We start from the raw sequence: 7,782 nt of genomic DNA, 5'->3' as shown, positions 1-7,782 counted from the left end.
ACAAATGATAGCAGCATATCATATGTAAAATATTTGCTCTCTGTCACAATGTAATACTTTGCACTTTTTTAGTTTTAGTATTAGTTTTATATAAATAGTATTATTAATTATATCCTTTTTTAAAAAAAAGATGTTATTTATTTTTTTGAGAGAAAAAGAACATGAGTGGAGCAGGAAGGAGCAGAAGGAGAGCGAGAAGCACACTCTCCACTGAGGGCTGAGCAGAGAGCCCAACACAGGCTCAATTCTAAGACTTGGAGATCATGACCCCAGCAGAAGGCATGCTTAACCGACTGAGCCACCCAGATGCCTCAAGTATCTGCTCCTCTATGCATGGTTTCTTTCATTCAGCATAAGAAAAAAAGAATTTGGTTACATACATATTATATTTATGTTTTTATTGATAAATAGCATTCTATTGTGTGACTATACTATAATTTTTTTAATCTACTTACCTGTTAATAGTCAGATTGTCCCTTATTTACGAGTATTACAAATAAAGTTGCTAAGAACATTTCTGTACTAGCCCCCATATACACAGATAAATAAGCTTTTATTTCTCTTGGGAAAATATCTAATAGAATGGCTGTATTATACGGCAATCACAAAAACAAACAGTTTTCCAAGGTGGATGTGTCATTTACATCTTTCTTTTTTTGTGCATATGTGTGTGTGTGGGGGGGTGCTATTTATTTTTTGACAAATATTCCACATCCATGATCCTCTCCAGTCAGAAGTTCTTTCAAACTTTGCCCATTACCTTTGCTAGCCAGAGGATGGAGTTATCTGACTCCCATCCTGCAAATGGCCAGTGTTGGTTTTAAACTGACTATTGAAACTGTCACTTTATCAACCTCAGCCATGTTCATCTGGATGGATGTGTGGCCCTTGGTGCTCATGATGTGATTGCTGCCAGACCATTTCCCAGCAAGTACCTGTCCACAAACTAATAGGCAATGTTCTGCATGTAGATGGTGCACCTGCTGCCACCTCTAGGGTAAACGCAGAAAGACCATTTTACATGTTCACCAACAGTGTATAAGTCTTTAAGTTCCTCCATATCCTTGTCAACACTTGATATGATCAGGGTTTTTTTTTCCTTTTTCTTTCTTTTTTTTTTTTTTAAATTAAGCCATTATAATAGGGATCTAGTGACATCTTATTAGGTTTTGCTTTGTGTTTCTTTACTGATCAATGATTTTGAACATCTTTCATATATGTATTAGAAATCTATACCTTCTTTGAAGTAGTTGTTTAGGTGGTTTTACTGTTTTTTTTTATTGACTTTTGAGAGCTCTTTGTGGATTCTATCTACAAGTCTTTCACCAGATACGTGATTTATAAAAATATTCTCTTAGTCTCTAGTAAGTGTTTCTACTTTCCTAACAGTGACTTTTGAAAAGCAGAGCTTTTATTTTTCACAAATCCAATTTATCAAATTCTTTTCTACAGAATATGCTTCTGTTGTTATATCTAAGAAGTATTTGCATAACCCACTGTCACAAAGATTTTCTCTTAAGATTTCTTAAAGAAATTTAATAATTTTAGGATTTCCATTTTTATGTATGATCCAATTTGAATTTTTGCATAGGGCATAAAACATTTATCAAAGTTTTTTTTAATATAGGAATATCATAATCTCAGTAACATCTGTCAAAATGACTACTCATTCTTTCTTGAGTATACTTTGTACATTTATAAAATCAGTTGTCAATGTACATATAAATCTCATCCTGCACTCTATTGTATTCTATAGATCTTTTCATTCACCTTGACTCCAATTCTGCACTTTCTTGATAATTCTAGCTTTATAATAGGTCTTGAAAGTAGGTTGTATTTATCATTGGTTTTTTATTTTTTTTTTGGACCTTTGGTTAATCCAGTTCGTTGTGCTTCTACTTGGTTCTTATATCACCTTGTTCATTCTACAGGGGGAAAAAACTTTATTGGTTCTTTGATTGGGAATGCATTATGTCTACAGTTAAAGAAATTTTATATCTTAAATATGTTGATAGTCAACACATAAAATATATTTCTCCTCTTACTGAGATCTTTAGTGACTTTTAACAATGTTTTGCAATTTTTGGCATAGAAATATAACATTTTTTGTCAGATTTAACCCTAACTATATTGTGCTTTTGATGCTATTATAAGCTGCTTTTATTGCTTCAGTTTCTGATTTTTCACTGATAGTATATAGAAATATAGTAAATTTTTGTCAGTTATTTGTCTTATTTATTTATTTATTTTGTCTTCTTTTTTAAAAAAATATTTTATTTATTCATGAGAGAGAGAGAGAGAGAGAGAGATTGAGTTGCAGAGACACAGGCAGAGGGATAAGCAGGTTCCATGTAGGGAGCCTGATGTGGCACTCGATTCCAGGACTCCAAGATCACGCCCTGGGCTGAAGGCAGGCACTAAACTGCTGAGCCACCTAAGTATCCCAGTTATTTGTCTTCTAAAACTTTAATCAATTCAACAATTCTAGCATGTAATTTAGTTTCCATTATGTTTCTACATAGCCAATTATGTCAGCATCTCATGTTAAAAAATAGTTTTATGTCTTTCTTACCAATCTGAGTGCTGTTTTACCTTGTCTTACTGCACTAACTATATTGCACTAGCTTATAGCACTACAATGTTGACTACAAAGTTATTAAGGGCAGACATCATTGTCTTGTTCCTTATCATGGCCTTTCAAGATTAAGTATTATTTCAGCTATAGGTTTTACATAAATGACCCTTATCAGGTTGAGACAGTTTCTTTCAGTTCCTAGTTTGCTGAAAGTTTTTCTCAAGAATGAATACTGAATTTTGTCAAATGCCTTTTGTATTGAGATACTTACAAGTTTTGTCTCTTTAAATCTGTTAATATGGAACATTATGTTGTGCCTTCTTCAATGTTAAACCAAGATTACACAGAATAATTTGTTCTTAATAGCAATAACAACCAAAATAATGTAGTTCCTCATTGATAAATATGATTCATTTGCCATAACATTGGGAGTTAGGGTTTTAATGTTAGAGAAGATGATAGGACCTGAAATGTCAGTGCTCACTAACATATGGTTTATTTTAAGGGAAAAGATACAAGATAGAAATAGCAGCCTTAAGAATATGCATCTTGACCAAAAATTGTAACACAGATTCAAGTTTTCATTTCTAATGACCATAATTATCATGCTTTCTCTCTTCTGATCTGATCAGAAACCAACAAGGTGGTCTTATAACACAGAACCAGGGAACTCAAAATAGAGTGTCAGCTCCTGCTTATACCTTTCTAGCAATGTAGACATATTTCTTGCTATGTAGAGTGCCATGGCAGTGCCCTCCAGGATTTTCAGAAAGTATAAAATTATCAATCTAACTGATACTAATAATCACCACTACTAAGCTTAAACAAACCATCCCAAAATTCAACACAGGTCCATTGTAATAATGCACTTAATAATTTAAGCAGGTACCTTTGCCCTTTCAATACTTCAGAAAAGCTACTCAGGTCAATTTCAGACCTACAGAATTAACTCCTCGTGAGCCTCCCCTACCCCCAGAAAAATCCACAAATGTTTCTCTGTTGTGACACCCTTCTCTTTATTAGTCATCAAAACTAATGTTATTTATAATTATGTATTTATTTAATGAATTTGAAGGCTTTTCTAAGTTTTTGATCCTCCAAAAGCAGAACTTGAGACAAGGACTTGAGTGCAAATATTTTGTGGGGAGGATGGAGCCCAGAATGGAGATATATTAGAATAATGTGAGCAATTCATGGGATAAAGAAAATTCTGTATCGGGATACATTATATATTTCACATTAGTAAACTATAGATGCTCAATTCTACTAACAACCTTGATAATTATTTAAAATACCTGCTAGAATTGACTTACTGATAGAGAAAGGCTAGAACATTTATCTAATAGCTGCTTTCTTCCACTGGCAGAGGACTGTCCCCTGGGGTTTCAATCCCCCACCCATACCTTTTTATCAGCATGTGCTCAGAGGCCAATATAATTATAGTGGTATTGGAGAAGGCACTGAGCATGAAATGTGACAAGATGCTAACGGTAGGAATTGGGAGTGTCAGTACCATTTAAGTCTGGTCTCCCCAGAACTATCTACCACAAAATAGATTCACTAAGGCTAATATCAGAGGCAGGCTAAGAAGATGCATCATAGAATACAATAGACATGTGTATACTTGTTTATTTGTTTATTATCTTTTTTATCTGCCAGATATCACACCACACATTTTATATGTGACTAAGAGCTGTGACTGTTTTATACACAATGTATATGATCTCTGATCCTAGAGGCTAGTGTATAATCAACACTTCATAGTTATTTTTCAGAAGGAAGGATGAGAGAAAGAAAAAGAAAGAAGGAATGGTGGCATAAGTCCAGTTTCACACAAAGGTATACATGAGGAATAGAGGGTGCTGGGGTTGAAGTAGGAGGTACAAAGCATGTGGAGTTACAAATCACAGTAGAATGAGAAAACACTGTACAATAATCTCCATTAAAATTCTCAAATTTAAAAGTCATCTACTTTACAGTTTGGTTAAGTCTGCTCCAGAAACTTAATTATTATAATTTCACTATCAACTAGCAGTGTATTTCAGAATGAAACTATCATTTCTATTCACTCTCCTGGCACTTTCTAGAGCTGAGATCACTTGGATGGAGATCAAGAGTTCACTCTTTCCTTTTATTTTTAGGATGCTCACTGAATTTTTTTCTGACAACTGTCAGATTTTCTACTGCTTTGTCAAGGAGAGTGATAGGTAGCCTCACAGCCTTTGGGAATGTATATATCAAGTCAGAAATCAGCTCTTTATTATCAACTCAAAGTACACTACACAAACAGTTGGTTCCATATTCCCAAAGAAGCATTTCATATATTTATTTATTTTAGTGTTTAACCATACTCCATGCCTGATAAAGTAGTGACTGAAAGTTTCTCCAAGATTGGAATCATTCTTGAAGATCTGAATGAAAAAAGATGCTATGTTTCCGTTAGATCTGTTTTTGTTTGCTTAGAGGAAAAACAGTAGTCGGGTTTTTGTTTTATTTTGTTTTTGCTTTTGCTTTTAATAGTCTCATGGTAGATTTTGAGCTCATATTTAGAAACTTTTGGAATTGGTTGCAACTAAACAAACAGACAAGCAAAGAAAATACTACTTTTAGTTTCCTCTACTCCATATATTTCATTTTTATTTGCTCAGTATTTTATTAAAAGCAAGCAAGATAAGTGATGACAATTTAAGTGATGACAATTTAATAAAAATTAGTAAAGGTTAGTAGGATATTCAAATTAGTCACAAATAGCAGTTAAGACAAGAATGAGACTTTAACAAACTAATGTTCATGCGGATTTTCCAGATTGTCCTTATTTAAAGGATATCATATTCAAAATTTAAAAGCATGTAAGACTTTATAACATATACAAAATTTAAAAGCATGTAAGACCTTAACATGGGAAACTGTGTTAAGTATTATATTAAAATACCAATTAAATTATTTATATGTTGTAAAACATAAGTAATTCAGGGAAAATGGAATATTGGAATATTCTTAAGTGAATGAATTAATGGATGGGTGAATGAATGAATGAATGAACAAAGAAAGAAGGGGATCCCTGGGTGGCTCAGCGGTTTGGCGCGGGCCTTTGGCCCAGGGCGCGATCCTGGAGTCTCGGGATCAAGTCCTATGTCAGGCTCCTGGCGTGGAGCCTGCTTCTCCCTCTGCCTGTGGCTCTGCCTCTCTGTGTGTGTGTGTGTCTCTCATGAATAAATAAATAAAATCTTTAAAAAAAAATAGTGTACAGAATTTCTTCATACCCTTCAGTTTGCCCTAACTTTAGCATCTTACATAGTCATTATTGAAACTAAGAAATTAGTTATTTAAAAACTACATGATTTTTTTCATATTTCACCATTATTTCCACTAATAATCATTTTCCTACTCTGGGATTCACTTCAGTATTCTTATTTAATTTGTCACTGATTTTTTCATTCTCCAATCTGTGACAGATCTTCAGTCTTTCCTTGTTTACTTTATCTTGACAATCTTGAAGAATATTGATTTAGAAGTTTGTAGACTCCCTCAAACTGTAGAGTTTTTTCTTTTGTCTTGTTTTCTATAATACAGTTGAAATTATGAATTTTAGGGAAGACTACCACAGAGATGATGTGCCATTCTTAGTGAATGAGATAAAGTGGAATATTATATTTATATTTATTAAAAAGGAAAAGAAATGGTAACTCTATAGGGTCTACCATATTTCTCCAATATGTTATTCTGTTTCCATTGTAATATAATGTTATTCTGCTTCCATTGTAATAAAACATATATTGAGGACTATATCTTTTAAGAACATGTAAATATTGTTTCTCCTTAAACTTTCATCCACAAGGATTAATATGATCTGTGGATCTCGCCCATAGTGATAACTGCTGTGGTATTTTTCTATTTCATTATTTTTATATTTACTAATTAAGGTTTTCTGCAGAGAAGTATTGTCTCCTTTTCCTCACATTTTATCTGTTTAGTCCTTTATTTATATCAGTGTGTATTCATTCATGTTTATTTTATTGTTTGGGTTATAATCCAATATTGTTAATTACCTGTTGCTCAAATTGTTCCAACTTTGACCATTGGGAGTATTTTCAGCCCAGCTTTTTATCATTTAACATTATACTTTCCTTTAAAAGAAAAAGATTTTATTTATTTATTTGACAGAAAGAGAGAGAGAGAAAGTACAAGTAGGGGAAATGGCAGGCATAGGGAAAGGGAGAGGCAGACTCCCCGCTGAGCAGGGAGCTGGTTGGGGGGGGCTCCATCCCAGGACTCTGAGATCATGACCTGAAGCAAAGGTAGATGCTAAATCGACTGAGCCACCTAGGCACCCCCCCCCCTTTTTTAAATCACTTTATTATTTTCTGACAGGACAAGATGCTCTGATTTCTTCTTGCATTTTCCTAATCTGTTTTAGAAACAACCACTTGTCACTGGGTTTGACATACTTAATTTCTTTGTTTTATTATGGTAAAACATAGCAAACACAGAATTTAGCATCTTAATCACTTTTAGTTTGCATTTCAGTAGGAAGTACACTTGCATTGTTGTGCAACCATCACCACCATCCATTTCCAGAATTTTTCCTCTCCTAAACTGAAACTCTGTACTCATTACACAATAGCACTCCCCTGACAGTCATCCATTCCATTTGTTGTCTACATGAATTTGACCACTGTAGGTACCTCACGTAAGTGAATTATACCATATTTGTTCTTTTGTGTCTGGCTTATTTTACCTAGCACGTTTTCAGGTTTCAACTTTGCTGTAGTATGTGTCAGAATCTTAAGAGTCATTTTTCCTGTTTTATGAATGATTAATATTCTTATAAACTTTTGTTTTCTTATCATGTTAGAATATCACTTATTATAATGAGATCATATCTTCATATTAAAATATGTATCCTCTTAAGCATTTTAATATAAGAAATATTCTGATATTAATATTTATAAATATTGAAATTGATAATCTGCAAAGTGAAATAACTTAAGGGAAACATGACTTGAAACTTCTGCTTCCATTATAATATAGAAATATGCAGAGCTTTGTCATTCCAACACTAAAAATGAGAACAATAATGATAATCTACAAACAAAAATTTTAAGTTCAACTGAGATCTTAGACTGCAAAGTGACCTAATTACCTTAAATCTAAAAAATTATAAATTCTTTCTGGAAAAGATGTAACATATAACCATTTCAATTTTG

At 33.2% G+C, this 7,782-nt stretch overlaps 1 pseudogene; it reads right to left on the bottom strand.

Moving 5' to 3' along the window:
• Window positions 1–730: 730 nt before the first annotated feature.
• Window positions 731–967, bottom strand: LOC112935074 (small ribosomal subunit protein eS21 pseudogene; annotated as a pseudogene).
• Between the last annotated feature and the right edge of the window lie 6,815 nt (window positions 968–7,782).

This window comes from Vulpes vulpes, chromosome 7 (genome assembly GCF_048418805.1).
Source record: "Vulpes vulpes isolate BD-2025 chromosome 7, VulVul3, whole genome shotgun sequence".
Taxonomy (NCBI): Eukaryota; Metazoa; Chordata; class Mammalia; order Carnivora; family Canidae; genus Vulpes; species Vulpes vulpes.
This window is presented reverse-complemented; position numbering and strand designations above follow the sequence as displayed.